Genomic DNA, 22986 nt, shown 5'->3' with positions numbered 1-22986 from the left:
CTAATACCATTTCATGAGCAAAGGAAATGATCTCTTTTAGTAGCTTACAGGGTATCCCGCTAACCTTTTTTTCTTTTCCTTTAATGTTTATTTATTTTTGAGAGAGAGAGCGTGCAGGGGAAGAGCAGAGAGAGAGAGAGAGAGAGAGAGAGAGAGAGAGAGAGCAGGTGAGGGGCCGAGGGAAAGAGAGAAAGAGAGAAAGAGAATCCCAAGCAGGCTCCATGTTGTCAGCACAGAGCCCAATGCGGGACTTGAACTCACTAACTGTGAGATCATGACCTGAGCTGACACTGAGTCGGACCTTTCAGGGACTGAACCACCCAGCTGCCCCACCTTTCCTTTTTCTTGTCACAAACTGGGAGGGGAGTGAATACCAAGAAAAAGCTTTTGTTTCATTCCCTGAACTGAAAAGTATAGTGACTCAGTGTTTTCTTGCTGTTTACAACCTGTTCAGTACATTTTTTTCTAGAAAACCATGTGTGAAGATTGCTTCTATTTAAGAATGGTTGATGGTTTCTGCTGCTTCATCTGCTATGTATCTCTTTCTGATGAATGGCAGTGGAATAATCCCAGGATGAATATGATATAAGGCTAAGAGATCAACATTATTTTCTTGGTGAATTGATTACTTTCCTCTGAATTTATAGTTCCTACCAGGACTGCAAATTAATATGGTTGATGCACTTAGTTATTCAGATTGCGCTATACATTTAAATGCAGGCAGCTTAAACATTAAATGTTCCAAGTTTATAACTCATAATCAGATTGTAGGTCCTGTAAACAAGAGGAGGTGTTTGTATCATGTCTGAACAGAAAATGTTTTTGAAATAGTAGTGGATCACCATGCGGGATACTATATTCTGTAACATGAAACATATGGCTGGCAGCCATCTATTATTTACCATATCAACATGTATTCAATTCAACATCTGACTCTTGGCTTGTACCTAGGAGAAATGAATACAGGCAATAGAATGGGAAGGTTATATGTAGTGTGTATACGCATAAATAATAAATTATATACACATGTGAAATTACTGTATAGGATTGACATAATTTTAAAATTGTGCTTATGCATATGCTAGAAGTTCATTGTACAAGGACAGTTTTCATTTTTTTCAGAGGTATGTGTGGCCTTTCTATGTTTGAAGGTGAGTTACTGGGAGAGGGCAAAGTAATCATAAAAGTTGTTATTTTTGGAGGGGGTGGCTGTTGCTACTTTTGCAAGTCGTAGTGTAAGTCAACATTGTCTTTACCCAAATTAAGGTTTTCAAACTAAGAGGACTTTTGAAATGACCTTCCTTCACCTTTTCAGATTCGAGGTCCATCAGTGGAGTGGGTCAGGCCGTTCCTTACGGGCAGAGCTGTGCTCTGATCCAGCTTATTGCTCTTCCTACTCTACATTTTGTAGTTGCTTTAATGACACATGACTGCAAGGTGACATCACAATTCCTGCATTCCATGGCTATTTAAAAAAAAATTATTGTTTATTTGCTTTTCAGAGAGATGGAGACAGAATGTGAGTGGGGGGGGGGCAGAGAGAGAGAGGGAGACACAGAATCTGAAGCAGGCTCCAGGCTCTGAGCTGTCAGCACAGAGCCCGATGCGGGGCTCAAACTCACGAGCTGTGAGATCATGACCTGAGCTGAAGTTGGATGTTCAACCTACTGAGCCACCCAGGCGCCCCGCCACGGCTGCTTTTATTATGGTTGTCTTCCTTCAGGACTCTCCTGAGGTCAACGAAAATAATAGTTTGCTGGAATCTCTATTTTTAATCCGGAATTATGATATCCACCCACACAGAAAGAAGACATCATGACTAGGTAGTATCCTTATTTTGAAAAAAATATTAAGGAAAAATGATTATATTTTCCTTTGGTCTGTGGATACAGTTGTGAACAAATGTTGGGTCAAAAATGTCATTTCCTTTCAATATTGATCACCAAAATCACGAGAGATAAAAATCCCACACTAATGAATAGTATTGGACAGTAAAAACCATTATTTTCTCAGTTATGATGGCAGGGAACATTCAAGGCAGGGTCTCGAAGCTGTCCTTTTAAATGAAATCTGAATGTTATCCTGGAGCATATTGAATACATTTGGGGATTTGGTGAAAGCATAATTTACTCTGAGTAATTTTTTTTTGTAGGGGTGTGAAGAAATGCCCTTTAACTCTTGAGATAATTGATGTCGTATGGGCAAATGTAATTGTAATAGAAATACATGTGCATATATTTAGATGGAACTTGACTCACGGGCAACTTTATTAGCCCAGCAGCTGCAGGCTGGAATTTATCACTTTCATATGACCTTGTTTAATACCCAAAACATAGAGACTGCTAGATACGATGTGTACACTTTTTCTTAAATTGTTGAGTGACTACACAAATCATATAAGGAGTAGCTGTTCTCCAAAGCTGAAAAGCTAGTTGTATATGGAGGTGGCTTCTTGGACAACATGACACGTTGAGAAAGTGGCAACATCTACCGTTTTGCAAATTTATGAATGCTTTCAAACAATTGTTATGAATCTGCAATGTGCATATCATCTGCTATATTACTTAGTGTTTACCTTTCAAGATATTCTGTTTCTCTAAACTGCAAGAGAAACTAGTTTAACATGATACCTTATTTAATAGTCCATAGTTACCATTTGCTGCTTATAAATACTCTAAATGTCTGTTTGCTTTTGTTGTTTTATCAGTTATTACTCCAGAGAATAATTTGACTCAAAATCACTTAAATTTTTTCCCATTTATTTTCTTTGTAGCCCCAAAGAAATTTTTTTTATTAAAAAAAAAAATTTAGAGTTTATTTTGGAGAGACAGCGAGTCAGCATGAGTGGGGGAGGGGCAGAAAGAGAGAGAGAGAGAGAGAGAGAGAGAGGGAGAGTGAGAGAGAGAGAGAGAGAGAGAGAGAGAGAGAGAGTGAGAGAGAGAGAGAGAGAGAGAGAGAGAGAGAGAGAGAATCCAAAGCAGGCTCCAGGCTCTGAGCTGTTAGCACAGAGCCCGACATAGGGCTGGAACTCAGGAATGGCAAGATCATGGCCTGAGCCAAAGTCGGACACTTAACCAACTGAGCTGCCCAGGCACCCTAGAATAAGATATTTTCTTAAAATATGAGGAAACCTTGTATTCATCAGAATGTCTTTTCCTGAGTTTTAATGTCTTTCTCTGTTTATTGTCCATGCTGTGCTGCGGTTTGGAAAAGTAAGATGTTATCCAGCTGTTCTCTATCAGTTACTGAGAGCTAAATATTGATGGAGGCTACTCTGTCACCCTCAGCATATCAGTGTCATGGCATGATGTGTCTTCAACTCCTAAATTTCTGCTGCTCTGGTGCTGGTCCATAGTGGACCCAGGGCTGTAAAAAAAAAAAAAAAAGAGGGGAGAAGGGCTTTCTTTGCAGCCCACAACTCTGAGGTGCCTGCCTGGCTTCAGACCCAAGAGTCTTGCTGGGAGCTCTGCTATCTGGGAACCATTGCCCGTCATGGGTAAAAGCTGCTGCACTTGGCTCTCTCTTGCATGCACTGAGAGTAATGTATTCTTTGCTTTCTCACTCTGCTGGCAGAAATGAGCAGAAGCTGTTCAGAAGCAACAGCAGCAGAGGGGCCTCCATTTATGGTTCTCCATTTCCTTCTTCATTTCTCAAGTTCAGAGCCTCACTTAATTGTATTGGAGCTTTCAGCGATGGCAGATTAAGTCTTCTCCCTATAATCTATTAGGGTTCAGGAAGAACCTTTCATTATAATGGCACTCCTTCCCCAAGAAGAGAATATATGCACTAAATGGAAACTCTAATAATGAACACGAACACAGGATTTAAAAGTATATAGAGTAATTCACATAAATTGTTTTTGTTATATTTAGTGCTCAAAACACTTTGCAGTAGGCATTATGATGAAATGGGGGCTAAAATAGCATAAGTGACTTTTCTCCCCAAATTCCACAGCCTGTAAGAAGTGGTTTTAGACCTTGACTCTGTGTAGACCCCAACTTTCACACTTGATTCCAGGGATCATACTCTATGTGAGCTGTAAACCATGTATAACATGAAGTTATTATGCATTGCCACTCTTTTTTCTTTATTTTTTTTAATGTTTATTTATTATTGAGAGACAGAGCATGAGCATGGCAGGGGCCAAGAGAGGGGGAGACAATCTGAAGCAAGCTCCAGGCTCTGAGCTGTCAGCTACAGAGCTGGACGTGGGGCTCAAACTCACGAACTGAGAGATCATGACCTGAGCTGAAGGCCGTAGATTAACCGACTGAGCCACCCAGGCGCCCCAATGCATTGCCACTCTTATTGAATTAAGTATATTAATGTTTTTGTATGATCACATGTTATATTTAATGAAAGTGTGTTTTAACCAATTTCATTTATTCATAGTTCTGCATTTTATTTCATGCAAATGTCTGTGTTTGGGGCATTACAATGTTAAAATCTTGTATACCACAGGCTGTGCCGGGTTTTGTAGGTCATCTCAACTTTGGTTGTAGTAAATCTTGCTGTTGCTATGCAAAAATCTATAATAAGATTCCATCTGCTTTTATAATTGCCTAAGAAAAATACATTATTGGTATCATTTGGATGAAGTAGAATTCAAATGAAATCGTCCTGATGAAAATTATTACTTTTGGAGCTTGCTTTTTATATTCTTATGAATACCTGATTCAGTACAATATATTTTCTAGCACCTATAGTGCTATTGAATTTAAACATACTCTCTGCAGGGGCACCTGGGTAGCTCAGTTGGTGAAGTGACCTGACTTCAGCTGGGGTGATCATCTCACGGTTTGTGAGTTCAAGCCCCGTGCAGGGCTCTCTGCTGTCAGCGCAGACCCTCCTTCAGATCCTCTGTCTCTCTCTCTCTCTGCCTCTCCCTCCCCATTTGCTCGCGTGTGCTTTATCTCTCTCTCTCTCTCAAAAATAAATAAGCATTAAAAAAGATTAAAAAAGGGGTGCCTGGGTGGCTCAGTCTTCAAGCCTCTGACTCTTGATGTCACGGTTTGTGAGTTCAAGCTCCACACCAGGTGCTTGGGATTCTGTCTCTCCTCTCTGCCCCTCCCCTGCTAGTGCTCGCTCGCTCTCTCAAAATAAAAATAAATAAACCTTAAAAAAGATAAAAAATAAACATGCCATGTGTATTTAAAAGAAATGTATATAAATTCTGTATAAAACGGTTTTTTAACCAAAAACGAGACATCATGGTTAGAGAAAAGAATGAAGAATGAAGAAATATATATTCTGATTTGCTCCGAGTGGGCCATGTGAACCTCTCTATCATCCTGTAGTTTTAGAAGACTACAGTGTAGTGTAGCTTAAGGTAAGCAGAACAAACAGAACCCATGGGATTTTTATCAAAGACATTTTTATTTTCTGTTACTGCTTTACTTTAAAATATATTGAAGGCAGCATTCCTATCGTTGGAAAGGACATTTTGACAGGTACGTGATATTTATGGTCATCCTCAGGTTACTGAAACTCTTAAAGTCACTTTGCATTGTTAATACGGCTTCAGCTCGGAAATTAGAAGGACCAGCCATGTGTACCAATGAAAACTTTGGAGCTGAATTCTAGTTAAATTTTCTCTCTTTTGTTGGCTGGAGTTTTGCAGCAGGCTGTGGTTGGCAATGAGAAACAGAGAAAGGTTGTGTCTCTAGCAAAGTATTTTTTTTTGTTGTTTATTTATTACTTATTTTGAGACAGAGAGACAGACAGGCAGACAGACAGAGAATCCCAAGCAGGCTCCGCACTGTCAGCTTAGAGCCTGAAACAGGGCTCAAGCTCACAAACTGTGAGATCATGACCTGAGCCAAAACCAAGAGTCAGATGCCCAAACAAACAATGGAGCCACCCAGACACCCCTCTCCAGCAAAATATTTTTTAAGAGTTTAAAACATGGCTCTCATGCAATTGTGAAGTGAGCACATGACAAACAGTTATGGAACTCATTAATGAGGAAATGAGCAGCGTGATAGAAATGGTTTAAGAGCGTTTCTGGAACACGTATAGTCACTAAGGTCAAGAAAACTGAACTAAGTTTCCTAAATTCGTAACAGGTTGTCCTAGAACTGTACCCTTTGGGTTATATTTTCTCGTGGAAAGAAATCTGTTAAGTTAATGTTCACTTCTAGAGTCTGGGCCCTAAACAATAGAGATAGTAAGTGACATAATGATTCCTCTTGGGGAAGCGTGTTAACCACTGCTCCAGTGTGATACTGAAAGGAGAAGCAGTCTTTCTTTTGCCCTTTTCCCCAGCTTGTGAGCATTTCCCCCTGGCATCCTTATTTCAGGGTTTTTATTGATTCCTCCTTTTCCTCTTTTGCTCTATTTTCTTTCTCTCCCTGAATGCTCAGGAAAGAGGAAAACATTGTGTAAGAAAGGTTTTCTTGATTCGTAGTGTCACACACTGGCATTTCACCCTGGTAGCCTGGTGGCTGTCTAGAGTTGACTCGGAATGGTGCTATTCTTGGTTCCCAGAGCATGCCCCCCACAACACCGCCCTTGCCAGGCACAAAGGATGGTACTTCCCCTGCTGTGAGTGCTGCTTTTTCCTCTTGTTTTCCGTTGTCCCCCTCGTTCTAATGGTCTGTGCTCTCTTTTGTTAAGGACCACTCCTGGTCAAAGAAAACACTTGTATACTTCTTGCCCATATAAATTCTGGGAGGGCAGACCAATCCCAATACAGAAGCAACTCTCATTCTGCACCATCAAAGTAACTCCCTGGCCCATCTCTTTGTTTACTAAACCTCTTAGGTGGAAGGCAGATACTAGTTTACTGGGTCATCTTCAGTGTGAAGAGAGGCCCTTTTGAACCTCCTCCCTTTTGACTTGAGTTGAAGAGGAATGTCTTCCCTCTCAACCTCTGGGGTACATGGTTTCTATAGGATCCCTCTTGCGGTACAAATCTTTCCTGTAAATCCTCCTCCCAAATTCTCACTTGGCTCATTCATGTTCTTAATTTGGATTTAAGTACAAAACCATTTTAAATTTATATTATACTTGCCAATTTCCTTGGAAAATTTATTTGTTGGTCTTGTATCTTGCTTTTGGTGTCTCATGTCTATTTAATGTCTCCGATGAAACTTCTGCTTTACTAGCTTGCTTTACTAGTTTACTTCTGCTTTACTAGCTTCTGTTACTGGTTTGGGAGGCTAGGAGCTGTACTCAATTGAATTTTTCCCAGAATGATTTTATCTGCTTATTTTTGGAGAACTATCTGTAGGACACAACAAATTGGGGCAGCTGTCTTGGGGCCTATGTTAGGAGTATATGGGGGGTGTGGATGGGGAGAATGCAGGAGTGGGGAGAGGGTCTGGAGAGCCAGGTGATTGTGGAATATTTTACTGCATTCCCTGATCTAAAATGATACATGGAATTAGAGCATTTACACCAGCCCCCTTGTTCCCCCTGCATGCAGACCCTTTTCTAATTCCAAGTGCTCTCAGCTTTTTGACCAAGGGGAGAGTTTAGTGTGCTGTATTGTAATGGTCTGTAGATTTCTCTTCCCCCTAGACAATAATTTCCTTGGAGGCAGGAACTGTATTCACCTTGTATCCCCAGCCCTAGCTGCTTGTCTGCATAGTGTATACTCAGTAAGTATTTACCGAATGAATGATTGAGAGGGATGGAGGCCTGTAGGATGAGATATACCCCCTGGGCTCTGTTTTCTAGAAATGTTTTTGTCTCTGCTTTTCCCTTTTGTAGAAGAGTTGGAGTGAGGGAGATGGCAGGGAAGTAGCAAACTGCTCTCACCATTGTTTGTAATACCCTTTCCTCTGTTAACGTGATTCACCTGTGCCCTATGAATGTTTGTGTAGAAGGAAGCTATACAACTATTTGTAAAAAATAATTGAAAAATACTGCACCACATGAATATATACACCCATATTTTTATAAATTGCCTTGTATTGAAAGGTTCTTTAAGGCTGTAATGTCATCTTTCATTATGTGCTGTATTTCTGTTTAGCATTCATTTATTCATTTGAATAAAATGCCATCTATTGTCACTATCCCTGGCTTGGGTGGTTTGGTCTTCTATTTGGGGGGATTATCCTTATTTTTAGTCTTTTATTTGGTACTCTAATAAATATTTTGAAAGGTGTCCCCTTGATTCCTTCTTTTCCTCTACTAACTGCAAAAGAAAATAGCAGCCTATATTTAAAGGGTAGACCTTGTTATCCCTTCTGGCAATTTCCCTCTCTTCCAGAGATTAGAGTTTACTACGGTACAGCAGCCCAATAGGATTGTTCTGGAAATGGATTTTCATGTAAAGTATTAACTTATGGTATTATGTGTAGCAAAAGGACAAGGATCAAAATATTATTAAGAGAGAGAAGCTGCATTATTATTATTTCTAATAGGATTGGTATAATAAATGGCCCTTAAAGACCATACATCTGTTCCGCTCAATGCTTGCTTTCTGAATTTACCATGAAATGTATTTCACTGATAAGACACAGCATTCAGATCCATTATTTCTCTAGAAGCCTGGTTAAGAGATTTAAAGTACAAGACATTGCTACATGGTCTGTGGTACTTCATTGAAAGTAAGAACTTCATTCTTAAATTGAAGGAAACAAAATCTATATCCCACTGGTAAATGGTTTTAGGGGACTTCCCTTTATTTTTATTACTAAACATTGAGCTTTAACTAAAGACACCTTATGTAAGTTTGTATTTAAACAACATAGCTGCTTGTTTTCTGTCAGAAACAGGGTGAATTTAAAACTTTTCTAATAAAATGTTGTAGAAAAATTAAAATTCATGAGTGACAAAATCATGGCAACCCTCAAAAAATGGCACTTTTTTACTTTTCTGCCACTCTAGAGAGACCTTTGAGTGGAACTGAGTCTGTTACTGAATACAGGTCTCTCCCTGATTCTAATGCATATTTTCCAAGGAGGGGTCGGGTGTGGTTTTAATACTAGCCCAGGATTAAAGGCTGATCACAGGTGGATTCTCTTCCCCACAGTGAAACTGAATGTGCCCATCTGTAAAATGAGGATGGAGGATATGGCTTTAATGTGGACATCAAAGCCCGAGGAGAACACTGACAGGCTAGAGTGAGGTATGTGGCCCTGATTTTGCCCCTTGCTTCCTTGTTCCTGCCTGCTAGTGTGCCTGAAGAGATCAGGTTGTCCTTTAGTCCATTGGTGATGGTTTCTCTTCAGTGACATTCCCTTGGAAAGGCTCGGTGAGGCAATCCTAGCGACCACAGCGAGAAACGCAGACTTCTGACTCACACCTATTGAGTGGAGCTCTCCTTGGACTTCATACATATATTTTAGAGAAAATTAGCATTTCAGCCAGTTGTGAAGTCCTGACCGTTTTTCTGAGGAGTTGTGAAATATATTTGGACCATATAGTGGACCGTGAAGTATACTTTAAAACCACATCTAAAAAAATAAAAAATTATAAATAAATAAATAAATAAATAAATAAATAAATAAATAAATAAATAAATAAATAAAACCACATCTACAGACTTGAGGCAATTTGACGTGTGGATATCAATTTCGAGGGCTATTCAGTGTAATGGTCTTCCTCTCCCCAGTAATGTCCACCACCAAGCTCTCAGTGATACATTCACACTTGGCAATACGAAGGACATTAGATAAACTAATTCTGCAGTTTGACATTCAGAGATTTTCTGTTTTCTTATGTATGTTAGCAATAGAAGTTTTAAGATGGATGGCTCTAAATTTGAATGTATGTTGGAGTAAGAAAAAATTGTGATACTTACTATAGGGAGATTTAAAGGGGAAGCACCCTGAACTGGATTTCATTGGTTCTATGGTCAATTTTATATACTTAAAAAAGTTTTTGACTTCTAAATTCTAACCTATTTTCTCTCTATTCATATTGGTAATCAGTTTTGGTAATTTTTGGTGTCAATTAAGTTTCCAAGAGTGAATCCCCCAAAAAGCATAATTATAAGTACAGGAGATACGAGATTAACTTAAGTGCTTTGAATTGTGACTATTATTGCTCATGAAGGAATTACTCCTACATTTGAGATTACAACAGAAGGACCATGGGACTGATAAGAAATTAGAATTCATCATATCTAAAAGGCAGCACAGGTCAACAATAATTAAGTTCTAGAAAAGTTGTAAATACATATAAATATAATAAGGGATGGTAGAGATGGTTGACATAAAGAGATCATGAATGTAAATTAAGGATAAAGTTATTAGGGATAACATGTTAGCTCCCATTAGAAAATGGTTCAGTAATGATTGCTTGGATCTCATCTCACTTTGGCTTCTCCCACTGTTTTCTATTCGGTCAATTTCTTACAGCCATTGGGAAGGGACCCAAAAGAAGAAAATTGTACTGTGTTGTGGACAGAAAGATGCCCGGTAAATAATAAGAATTTTGGTACAGAAGCCCCAGATTTCTTATAAATTACAGTATCTTGACTCAATCATATATTATTTTATTTTATTTATCTGCAAAGATGGTGGTTGCCAAGTTCATGTGCTTCCTATATAAAATAGGTATGCGGCACAGGAGAGGCAAAAGGCCTCTCTCCATTTTGTGCTCTGACCTGTCTTCTAATCCCAAACTCCAAAAAAAATATATTCTTAATATATATTTTAATAGAAATATACAATTAATAGAAATGTACAATTCAAGAGCACATTTGTTCCCATGAAATTTCTTTACAATTTTAAACTGCAAGATACCAAGATATTATTTTTTTATTTTCCATCCTTTTGTTTCCAAAGCTGTGTCTTTGTAATCCTAATATCTAGAGAATAAGATATGTATACAGGTTTTTTGGTTCTCTCTGATTAACATCTGAATTCTATGTAACAAAGAGCTACATAATAGAATCAGACTTCTTCTGAGCTAGACATAGCTGTTAGTGGTAATGATTATATCCTTGCTTGTTACTGCATTTTTTTTGGTTGAACTATTTCAGTGAAAACTGTTTTAAAAAAATTTTTTTAATGTTTATCATTGAGAGAGACAGACAGAGAGAAAGCACACATGAGTGGGGGGTGGGGGGGGTGGGGATGGGCAGAGATAGGGAGACACAGAATCCCAAGCAGCTTCAGTCTCTGAGCTGTCAGCAGAGATCCCAGTGCGGAGCTGGAACCCACAAACTGGGAGATCATAACCTGAGCCAACGTCAGATGCTTACCTGACTGAGCCACCCAGGCACCCCACAGTGAAAATTCTTAATAAGAAAAACAACAGGTATCAGGGCACCTGGGTGGCTCAGTTGGTGAAGCATCCAACTGTTGATCTCAGCTTAGGTCATGACCTCATGGTTTGTGAGTTTGAGCCCTGTGCTGTCTGCACTGTCAGTGCAGAGCCTGCTTGGTATTTTGTCTCTCCCTTTCTCTGCCCCTTCCCTGCTTGCTCTCTCTTTCTCAAATAAATAAACTAAGAAAAAAAAAGAAAAACAAGAGGTAGTATTTTTTTATCCATCAAATTCCAAATTGTTTAACCTAGGGACTAATGAGAAATACATTTAGGTCCGCTGTATCATTTGACATTTGAATGTTAGGTCTAATATTTTTTTGAGGAAGAGTCTTTGTGTATATCATATGAATTCTCACAACTCCCTAAGTTAATTTGGAATTCGCTGGAGTAAAAAAAAAATACTACCTGTTGTTTTTCTTATTAAGAGTTTCCTTAACAATATTTCTATTAAAAAAAAAAAACAGTGAAAAGTAAGGAAATAATCATTACTAGGATTAGCTATGTCTGGCTCCCGAGAACGTAAGCTAAAATACACACACACACACACACACACACACACACACACACACACACACACACGCACACACGCACACACACACATAGTTACACCTAATATGCCTGCTGAAGACATTGCTATACAGTTTTAGTATATGAGCTTCTGGCTTTATTTGCATATTACAAGGAAATTAATATAGAATTACATATAAATGATACTATGTTTTATTCCTAAACTTCTATGAAGGAGATGTTGCATAGATCTTAAAATGGGATAATAAGCACTGTGAAAGCCTTCCCCCCAAAACCAAAAAACAAAATAAACTCTGCAGTTACTAGGTAGTAACTTTTGGGGGACAATATTGTTAACATGTTATAATATTTAAGAAAGAAAAAGATTCCAAAGGCAAAAATCTCATACACATTTTGCTATAGCTTACATATGTGGCTGAACGGTAATTTCATAAATTATGTTCAAATAATTTGTTGTAAGGTAACATCTATCAAAAAAAGACCTCTATAAAAAGATGCGTTTTGTCTTCTACCCCATTCAAAATAACTTTTTTCCCCCTCCATTTTCATTTAAATTCCTAGTTTTACATTGTCATAATGCTTGACTTTGTGTTACCTCATGAAGTGCTTCATGATCATATAATTGGGGCTAAGTAGGAACTAAATGCACCTAAGCTTAATGGTTGCTGCTCACCAACTACATAATTATCGTCAGGGAGGCTAAAAATGCAGAATGTCTGTCAAATAGAAAAGAAGTACACAGGGGTGCAGCGGTGGGGAAGATGGAAATCACAGCTGGAGGTAATGATTACTCTGAGTCTCTTGCTACAGCAAACATAGCATTTGGAAATTCATGAACATTCCTTTTAAATGCTCAAAAGTCTTTGCAAAACAAACCATACATTAACTAAAACACTCATGACTGCACTGCCTACACACTAAGCCACCAGTAATTTGGGGGAAGTTTCTTTCAATCCAACATCAAAAGAAAGAACTGAAAATCTTTTATTTCAGATTTGGCTTTTGTGACAAATAAGTTTGACATAAATAAAACAGATAGTTCCACTTCTCTGACACCTAGCATTCAGTGCTATGCCACATAATCTTCCTAGGAAATAGTTAATTTTAAGTGTAATATACATCCAGTAAGAATGATAATAAAGTGGCCATGTTTTGCTAAACAATACACAGTACGTGAGCCTTAACTTTCTGGAGTTTCTTCTACAAAAAAAAAAAAAAAAAAAATCAATCACCCAGACTCATTCTTTAAGAATCCTTTTGAATTTGTATGCCCCTCTTTGAGGGAGAATAATTAACCTCTTGGCTTATCCAGTAAGAAGGGAGATGGTCTCACATTCATGCCAGTCCACATGCCCCTCTACTGTTCCAGTGCCACCATGAGCCACTGTTCGCTTTGGTGTTGGCCACCCCACTGCCCTCTGGGACATAGGAAGACAGCCTCCTGAACTGGCAGCAGTTGAGGATATAGATGGACAAACCACAATTTCCTTTACTCCTTTGGCTCCTGGTAAGTGGTCAGTATATATTTTATGAATGAATGAATGAATGAATGAATGAATGAATGAATGAATGAACGAACGAATACCCTTTGTTTTTCAACGTAGCACTACACAGTGCTACTGGGTTTCACTGAAGTGGTGTGGTTTTTGGCCTTTTTTCACTTACCGACTCCTTTCTGTGTACAGTCCACAGGCCTCTCTACCTGAGTAATGGGAGTCCATTGCAAAGCCCTCTATACCATTATAGTGACAAAAGCCCTACAGAGTCTTGGAAAATACTGCTTTTGTCCTGTAGTGAAGATTACATTTTGCAGAAAGTGCTCTGGGTAATGGTGGTTCGGAGATGTTGGCTCTTCTTCTTAAGCTAGTTGCCCTTATTTTCCAAGGTAAGATTTCATTACCATAAATATCAGGGTCATCTTTATTTTCAGTTGTTTGCAATTCAGATTATGGTGTAAGAAAATGACGGGAGTGGTGGTGAAGGGAAAATCAGACTATTGAATGTCTCTCTTCCTTATCAAGACACTATTGTCCCTGGGAGGCATAAATGTCCTATTTCTCTTTTCCAGAAGAGTACATGAAGTTACAAAAAGAAACTAAGAAGGTCCTCAGGTTGATGATTTACAGAGTAAGGGTTGGCTCTCAGGAGTTCCTGATTCTAACTAGTGCTCTTCTCATAGTATAGCAGTTCTTCAAATACTGAGGGAATGAGGGAAGCAGTAGTCATTTGGAACACAAGGGCAGTAACTGCACACACCTATGTGGGAAGCAGAGGGAGATTTTGGGTGGCAGTTTTCAAGGAGTTAGCATCTTGGGGACATGGAAGGGTGGTGTGGCTCTAGCCAGAGAAGGTCTTGCAGACTGAGCCATTGTCACTATTGTTCTGATGTCAGATGATTTTCCACCGAAATCATTTGCAGAAGTCTTTGGAGTGTTGTGGTTTCCTGGCGTCAAGTTGGAATGGTAATACTCAATTTTAAGACAAAACTTGTTTTGTGGAGCTGTGGAGATCAATGAAAACGTATTTGAGAGAGGAAATAGTAAGAATATAAGGAACCATTGAAATACTATTCAGTTATTTTTGCACTGGTTCAGAAGTCTGCACAACAAAGGCTACTCAGGTTTAGCCTCTTTTCAGAATATATATCTGATCTTAGAAATCATTTGAGGTAAACATTTTCCAAAGATGGTTCTAAGGAGGCTATTTCCGTGTTAGGCAAGTACATGTTATGGGTTGCATGGTTAAACATGTTTGGGAAGCACAGAGTTCAACACAGTTTACAGAGAACCTTTAGCTTGCTAACGTACACTTTTCAAGGTAGGAAGCACTGTTTACCAGAATTCTTTGAACCTGACCCTTTACGCTTAAAGAATCACTAAAGTGATGAATGGTTTCCAAAGAAGAACTTTATGTCACATATTCAAAACATGAAAATCTCAACTAACAAAAAGATTATTATCCCCTAGAAACACACTGTGGCCCCTTTACTGATAACAACAATTTACTTTTTAATATTTTACTATATAGATGGTGTGGCGTCTTCCATGTGTATCTTAGCAGACCCTTTTTAAATAGCCTTTTCTAAGTTGCTGACTTATGATTACGAGGTCAACCTTCCCCTCTGCTGCTGAGAGAAGAGTACCCTGCTCACTGCTGGCCGTGGGTGGAGGTTTGAGGTTGTATGTTCTCATATACACAAGAGATCCTAGTTCTGGTGGATTAGGAACTAGAGTGTGGACTCTCCAGCTTTTGATGAAAAATGCTCCCCCTTTGTCCTCTATAATACAGGTCTTATAAATAGCAATATCTTAAAAAAAAATTCTGACAGTGCAGTTGGTTATTCAGCACTACAGAGGGCTAGCATCTACACACCTACCCTGAAAACTGCCATTTGATTCTAATGATATTAGTTTTCAAAGGAGAAAAATCAAACCCAGACTATGCGACTTATTTGCTCAAACAAGACAGAAGCCAGCGTCTCTGCTGGAGAGTAGTTATTACTTTTGAGGGACCATAAGATCACCTCAATTTCCTTGCTCTGTCCAAAAGAAAATTAATATCCTCATGACTTAAAGAAGAAAGTGAGCCTAGAACTCAAAGGATGAAATCATTATCTTTGATAGGCTGCAAATAACCAAACTGAAATTTACCGGAATATGAATTTCTGAGCTGAAAAAGAAAAGCCTTATCTCTGGAGGATTATGGGAAGAATTTTTTTTATGTAGCTCCCCCAAGGTTCTACCAATGTAATTCCATGCAATAAAAATGATATTGTACATTGGACAGACTTCTGAAGGACATACCTTTAAAGTAGAACTTGAGCCTGCCCGCCTATTCTCTCTCCTTATCAGGTGATTATTCATGTCCATTTCATTATCCCAGCGTCAGTGTCCTTTCCATAGGGAGCATTGTTGAGATTGAACTCTAAAGGGTATCTTTCAGCCTGCTAAAGCTGATTTTCTGATTCTGATGCTAGAGCATCTGATGACACAGGTGAAAATTCTCCCAAATATTCTCAGCCTGATAACACTTGGAAAGGACATTCCATTGAAGTATTTTCTCTGAGGGCAGGGGTTAGGTGTCCAATTTTAGGACTTATTGTTTGATTCTGTGAGAAGACCCTCTCCAGTGTTGACCATTCTCAAATTCAAGGTTCATCTGTGGCCGGGGTACTGCCATTCTTCCGGAGTCACACCATGGCAGCCCTCTTTCTCTCTTTCTTATCCATTCTCTCATTTGTTTCATGTATTCATTCATCATACATCTATTGAGAAGTTGTTAGTTTCTCTAGTACTAAGATAAAAAGTTAGAAATTAAGAGAAGGAGTGCCTGGGTGGCTCAGTCGGTTAAGTGTCTGACTTCAGCTTGGGCCATGATCTCACCATCCACGGGTTCGAGCCCCGTGTCGGGCTCTGTGCTGACAGCTCGGAGCCTGGAGCCTGCTTCGGATTCTGTGTCTTCCTCTCTCTCTCTGCACCTCCCCTGCTCGCTCTCTGTCTCTCTCTCAAAAATAAAATAAAAACATAAAAAAATTAAGAAAAGAAATTAAGAGAAAAAAATTTAGAGGAAAAAAATAAAGACTTTAATCACAGTGAATCATGGAAACTTCAGATGCTTCAAGCTTATCCCCATCCATCGTGAAAGTTCACTCAGCTTTAGTTCTCATCATTAGTACTTGACTTTTGGCTTCTCAATACAGGATATTAACCCTCTTTATATTGCAATAGTATTTTTTGCATGAGTAATATTTCAGGTATAGCTATTTTTTGCTCTTTTATATATGCCAGAGAAATCCACACCTAGGTTTCTTTTATAGATCAAGAGGCAGGTCTTAATTCATACATCCTCAAGTTTTTTTTTTAACTTTCCATATTAGGAAATAGAAAATCTCAAGTTCTTCCACTCTGAAATAAATAACACTATTTAGCTCCTTCTTCACAACCCACGCTTGATTCAGAATGTCCTCTCCTTTGCAAACTGGACCGCATGATATCATCTTAAAACATAAATTATATTTTATGGATTTCTACATGGTGCTCTCATTCACCTAGATTTCTATAGATGCCCAACACTAATACCGATAGTAGATTTAAACCTTAGAAATATATTTGTTAGAGGAGAAACATTCATAAAACATTGATAGAATTTCACATTCCAGTTTTGAGGGTTAATCTCTTATTCCAAACTCTTACAGACTAGTAAGTTAAATCAAGGAACTACTCTACATTATTTGTGGATTTATATATGAATTTATAGATCATGGGATGTCAGTCACAAGAATTTAAACATTGTAACAAGTTACTATATTTTATTTGAAGAATCAGCTGAAATGTTAATGTGCTAAGTAAGCACAGTGAAACTTATACCTGTATTCTTTGATTCATTATTCCTTTTGGGTTATAGCTAAAAGTTTATGATCTTTATGTTCAAATAGACTTTAAACATTTGTCTCTCAATTCTACTACATTTCACTGGATTACTCTTCCTTCCTCCTTTTTGGATTTTCAAAAGGAATATATTTTTATTGAGGTAAATTTTTTATAATATACAGATCTTACATACATAATTTAATGAGTTTCGACAAATGTCTATACCCACATAACCACCATCTCAACCAGAAAATCCTTCCCCCAACTTCTTTTTTTTTTTTAAGTTTATGTATTTATTTTGAGAGAGGGAGGGAGGAAGGGAGGGAGGAAGGGAGGGAGGGAGAGAGAGAGAGAGAGAGAGAGAGAGAGAGAGAGAGAGAGAGAGAATCCCAAACAGGCTCTGCGTCAGTAGCTCTGATCCTGATGTGGGGATTGAACCCACAAACCATGAGGTCATGACCTGAGCCAAAACCAAGAGTTAGATGCTTAACCAGCTGAGGCACCCAGGCACTCCTCTTCCCTCAACTTGTAATTAGTCTTTGCTTTCAAAGGCATTCACATACAATTTCTATAGGTATACATTTTTTTCCCCTGCTCTTGAATGTTGTATAAATGGAAACCTGAAATCATTCTTTTGTCTATTTTGTATACTATCTATTAGTGAGATTCAAGCGTGTTTTGTGTATGTCATTAGTTAATTCTTATTACTGGGTAACATTCTGTTGAATAAATATACCGTGATGGTCTTTTGGATTGTTTCCTGTTTTTTACTGTTATGAACAAAGCTACATGAGCATTTTTTTGCAAATCCTTTGTTGTAAATATTTGGAATTGTTGAGTTATATGCTATTAGGTATATGTTTAACATTATAAGACACTGACAGTTTTCCAAATCAGTTGAATCATGTTGCACTCCCACTTGAATGTGCTAGAGTTCCCCTTGCTTCACATCTTTGCCAATATTTGGTGTTGATGGTGTGCAAACTGGTTTATCATTGTGAATTTAATTTCTGTTTTCCTAATGATTTAAGATGTTCAACATCTTTTCATGTGCTTACTGAACATTATATACCTTATTTTTCTGAAGTATCTGTTCAAGTCTTTTACCCATGTTTAAATTGTGTTTTATTCTTCAATTGTAAGTGTTCTATATTGCCTTCTGGATGCAAGTACTTGGATACTGTGTTGAGAATATTTTCTCCTACTCTGTGCATTTTTATCTTTGTTAAGAGTATCATTTGATAAGCAGTTTTTAATTTGATGAAATTCAAATTATATATTTTTCACTTTGCTTTAGTGTTTTTGGTCCTCAGTAAGAAATCTTTGCCTACTTCAGGATTATTAAAATATTCTGTTTTCCAGTATACTTAACATATATTACATTAGTTTCAGGTGTACAACATAGTTTCAACAAGTGCATATGTTATATTATCGGTTTTGTGGTTGTTCATCCTGCCAGTGATCATCTGGACATCATTTTGGGATATGGTATGACACTGGGGGGAAATTTCCCCCCATACAGATATGTAGTACCACCACCATTTGTTAAAAAAAAACAAAAAAACAAAACAAAACGAAAAACAACAACAAAACCTTCCTTTACTTCTCTGAATTGCCTTGGTATCCTTATGAATATCAATTGAATATGTATATATGAGTTGATCTCTGGCTTCTTTTCTGTGTCATTGATCTATTAGTCTATTCCTATGCCCACATTGCACTGTCTTTCAGTAGTTTTATAGCAAGTATTGAGACCTGATAGTAAAAAAAAGCAAAACAAAACAAAACAAAAAAACCCACAAAAACCAAAAAACAAAAAAAAAAACTCCAACTTCATTTTTTTTCAGTGTTTTGTTTTGTTTTGTTTTTGCTATTCTAAATCCTTTGACTTCCATATAGTCAATTTACAGATTTCAGCTAAAAACTCACTGGAATTTTGTTTGGATTGCATTACATCTACAGGTCAGTTTGGAGAGAAATGACCTCTTAATAATAGTGATTCCTCTGAGGTATGAACACGGTAGAACTCTCCATTCATTTAAGTATTTTTAAATTTGTCTCAGCAATGGTTTATAGTTCTTGGTGTGAAGATATTACCTGTCCCTTGTTAAATTTATTGCTAGCATTTTGATTTTGAATGCTGTTGTAAATGGTACTGTTTGTTTACTTTCATTTCTGTGTGAAGTTAGTGTGTAAAAATATAATTGGTTTTTGCAAATTGACCTTTTTGTACTACCACCATACTAAATTCACTTAGTGTTATCTTTTTCTTTGATTATTGAGATTTTTTTTACATAGTCATGTCATTTCTGGAGAGTTAGTACAGTGTTGAAAAGAAGTGGTGACAGTAGATATCCTTGCCTTGTTTCCAATCTTAGGGAGAGAGTGTTGTTATTAACCACATAAATATGAATGTTAGATGTAGGTTAAGGATGCTTTTTATCAGTTTGAAGAAGTTCTCTTCTATTTCTAATTGCTTAGATTTTTACTATGAATAGATGTTTTTTTCTTAAATGCTTTTCCTGAATCTATGAAGATAATACGGCTTTTCCTTTCTTAAAACCCTTATTGATTCTTGTATTCCTGGGAAAAGTCCCACCTGATTATTATGTATATTATTTATCTGTATTTCTGGATTTCTTCTGCTAATATTTTCTTAAGACTCTTTCATCTATGTGCAAAATTATAGGTAAATAATTTTTCGTGTATTTAATTTTGTCAGCCTTTGGTTTTAGGTTGATGCTTGTCTTTTTTTTATTTTTTTTAACGTTTATTTATTTTTGAGACAGAGACAGAGCATGAACAGGGAGGGGCAGAGAGAGAGGGAGACACAGAATCTGAAACAGGCTCCAGGCTCTGAGCTGTCAGCACAGAGCCCGATGCGGGGCTCGAACTCACGGATTGTGAGATCATGACCTGAGCCGAAGTCGGACACTTAACCGACTGAGCCACCCAGGGGCTCCTGATGCTTGTCTTCTAAAATGAGTCCGAGAAGGTTACATCCTTTTTTATTTTCTGAAAGAGTTCAAGTAAGGTTGTTATTATTTGTTTCTCAAATGTTTAATACAATGCACCAGTGAAGCTAGCAGGTTTTAGAGTTTGTTTATTGGAAGAATTGTAACTACAAATTCACTTTCTTTGTTAAATATAGGGATATACATTATTATATGTTAATATTTTATATATAATATTAAAAAATCCCCACACATATATATTTCATATCAGTTTTGTCAAGTTGTGCATTTCTATTTTTTTTTTATGTTTATTTACTTCTGAGACAGAGACAAAGCATGACTGGGGGAGGGTCAGAGAGAGGGAGACACAGAATCTGAAGCAGGCTCCAGAGCCTGACCAGGGCTCGAACTCATGGACCGTGAGATCATGACCTGAGCTGAAGTCAGATGCTTAACTGACTGAGCCACCCAGGAGCCCCAAGTTGTGCATTTCAAGACACTTTTTTAAATGTAAGTTTTAAAATTTTTGCCGTAACATTTATATAAAATTACCTTACCAACATTTTAATGTTTACATAATTTGTAGTAATGCCCCTTCTTTTGTTTTTCCTATTGACACTTCGTGTTTTCTTTTTTATCGTGATTGGTCTTCCTAGGTATTTGTCAATTGTATTAATCATTCAAAAAACCAGCTTTTGTATTCATTAATTATATGAATTTTCTACTGCTGTCATAACAAATTATCATAGAGGCGCTTAAGCAACACCCATTTATTTTCTCACAGTACTCATGTATTGGAATTCTGGGTACAGTATGCCTCAACTGGTTCTCAGCTTGGTGTCACCAGATCAGACTTTAGGTGTTGGAGGACCATGCTGCTCTCTGGAGGCCCTGGGGAAGAATCCACTCCCAAGGTCATTCAGGTTGTTTGCAGAGTTAGGTCCTTGGTACAGCTGAGGTGCTCTTGTTTCTTTGCCGACTGTCATTGGGAGCCTCTTTCAGCTCCTAAGGGTGCCTGACTTTCTTGCCTATTTCATCTTTCTTTCAGATCAGCAATGACATGTGGAGTCAGGCTTCCTCTCAGGCTTCCACCTCTGACTTTCCCACTGTCACATTTCTCTGACTGTAGAGGGAGGAAGTTCTCTGCTTTTAAGGGCTCATGAAATACAGGTGGGCCCACCTGGATAAGCCCGGATCATCTCCCTATTTTAAGGTCCACAATCTTAATCTCACCTGCAAAATTCCTTTTGCTACATAAAGTAACCCATTCACAGATTGCAGGGATTAGGACATAGACATCTTTGGCGGCAGGGGGCGGGGGGACATTCTTCTTACTATAGTCCATTTTCTCTATTGTTTTATATTTGATTGATTTCTGCTTTTCTTTTTATTATTGTTTTTCTTCATAGTTTGCCCCATTTTTTATTACTTCTTAAAATGGAAACTTAGATCATTGATTTTAAATCTACCTTTTCAATGTAGACATTTAAAGCTATATGTTTTCCTCTGCTTTAGTTGCATCCCATAAATTTTGATCTTTATTTTCATTATTCATTTCAAAACATTTTCTAATTTTTCTTTTGATTTCTCCTTTGATCTGTAATTTTTATAATTGATAAGTATATTATTTAATTTTTTGATATTTGATTTGTCAGCTATTTATTATTGATTGCTTATTTAATTTTGCTCAGAGAACATTTTATCCAATATTTCTACCTTTTGAAATTTATTGTGGTATTTTATCCCAAAACATATGATTTACCTGATGTGTGATAGTTGTCTAGCAGTAGAGTCCAGATCAGATGATAATTGTCCAATTTATAATAGCTGGCATCAGTGCAAGAAATATTTATTCCTTTGGTAACTAATTATTAGACATTAATATTACCATTCACATTTAAGCTTATTAATTAGTGAGTTACAGGAGTAAAATGAGTGTTAATCATAACAAAAAATTAGAAAATTTAAAGTATTCATCATTTCCTTCTTATTCCCTTCAAAATGGGGTGAGACAGCCAGAGAGTGAGAGTGTCACAACTTTTCACAAAGGGCCTCCTTGTCAAGGTATCTCTAGTCTAATAAATCTCAACTGTAGCTGATACCACCCCCAGGAAGTGTTTGGGAATGCGTAGGGCATTTGGTTACATTACTGGGGGATGATACCAGTATTTTAGTAGATGAATAACAGGAGTCCTAAACATCCTGGAATGCATTGAACTGTCCCCCACACTAAAGAATTGTCCTGTCCAAAATACCATGCATGCCCCATTGAGAAATAGGGTAGGGGTGATTTTGACCTTTCTCTCAATCTTCCAGTGTACTTAGCACAATATTTTACATTCTAGTTATTGACTATTATATTTTGTGTTATATTTTAAAAATAATGAATGTATAAATAAATGAACTATTCAAAATATTTGGGTAATGTGTTATAAAACATGCAGGAACTTATGCCAATGACCCAAGAGGAACATAAAGATTTCCTTTTTGTTGGCCATTCAGTAATTTATAGTCTGAACCAATCCTTCCACCCACTCCATGCCCTGTTTAAAATGAATTGTTTTTCTTCATTATAAAGAGAGTCTAGATCCTTTTATTTAAGCATGCTGAAAGCATTGTAAATTAATGCTGGCCTTACTCAGTATAGGCAAGGATACAATAGAATTACTGGAGTCTTTGTATTCTTGTGGAATTGCTATGTAGTCAGTTGTATGGCCTAATATTCCATTAGCCAAATTGTTTTTAGTGTCTATATTCATTAAATTTAGAAGAAAGAAGCTCTATTCTCTTCTCCACATTAGTCTTATACTAAACATACAAACTACCCTTGGACATTTTTCCCAGTTCATAAGTTTTCCTTACATAAAGATGCAGAGTAATCTTGTGGGAACGTGCATAGGCTTTTAAAATTA

At 37.5% G+C, this 22986-nt stretch overlaps 1 long non-coding RNA gene across 2 annotated transcripts in view; it reads left to right on the top strand.

Annotated features, from left to right (window-relative positions):
• The first annotated feature begins 1599 nt into the window (after positions 1-1599).
• The window catches only part of LOC109491464, a 39148-nt gene continuing 17761 nt past the window's right edge, over positions 1600-22986 (top strand). The window contains exons 1-5 of one of the 2 annotated variants that reach the window (XR_006585434.1): positions 1600-1823; positions 8981-9076; positions 10311-10370; positions 13121-13258; positions 13437-13636. This is a non-coding gene — a long non-coding RNA (uncharacterized LOC109491464). The remainder of the gene's footprint in view (positions 1824-8980; positions 9077-10310; positions 10371-13120; positions 13259-13436; positions 13637-22986) is intronic. The other variant, XR_002745422.2, reaches the window with a different exon arrangement.

The sequence above is a fragment of the Felis catus genome, chromosome C2, assembly GCF_018350175.1.
Source record: "Felis catus isolate Fca126 chromosome C2, F.catus_Fca126_mat1.0, whole genome shotgun sequence".
NCBI classification, from domain to species: Eukaryota; Metazoa; Chordata; class Mammalia; order Carnivora; family Felidae; genus Felis; species Felis catus.
The sequence above is the reverse complement of the archived record's forward strand: the minus strand, read 5'-3'. Positions and strand labels throughout refer to the sequence as shown.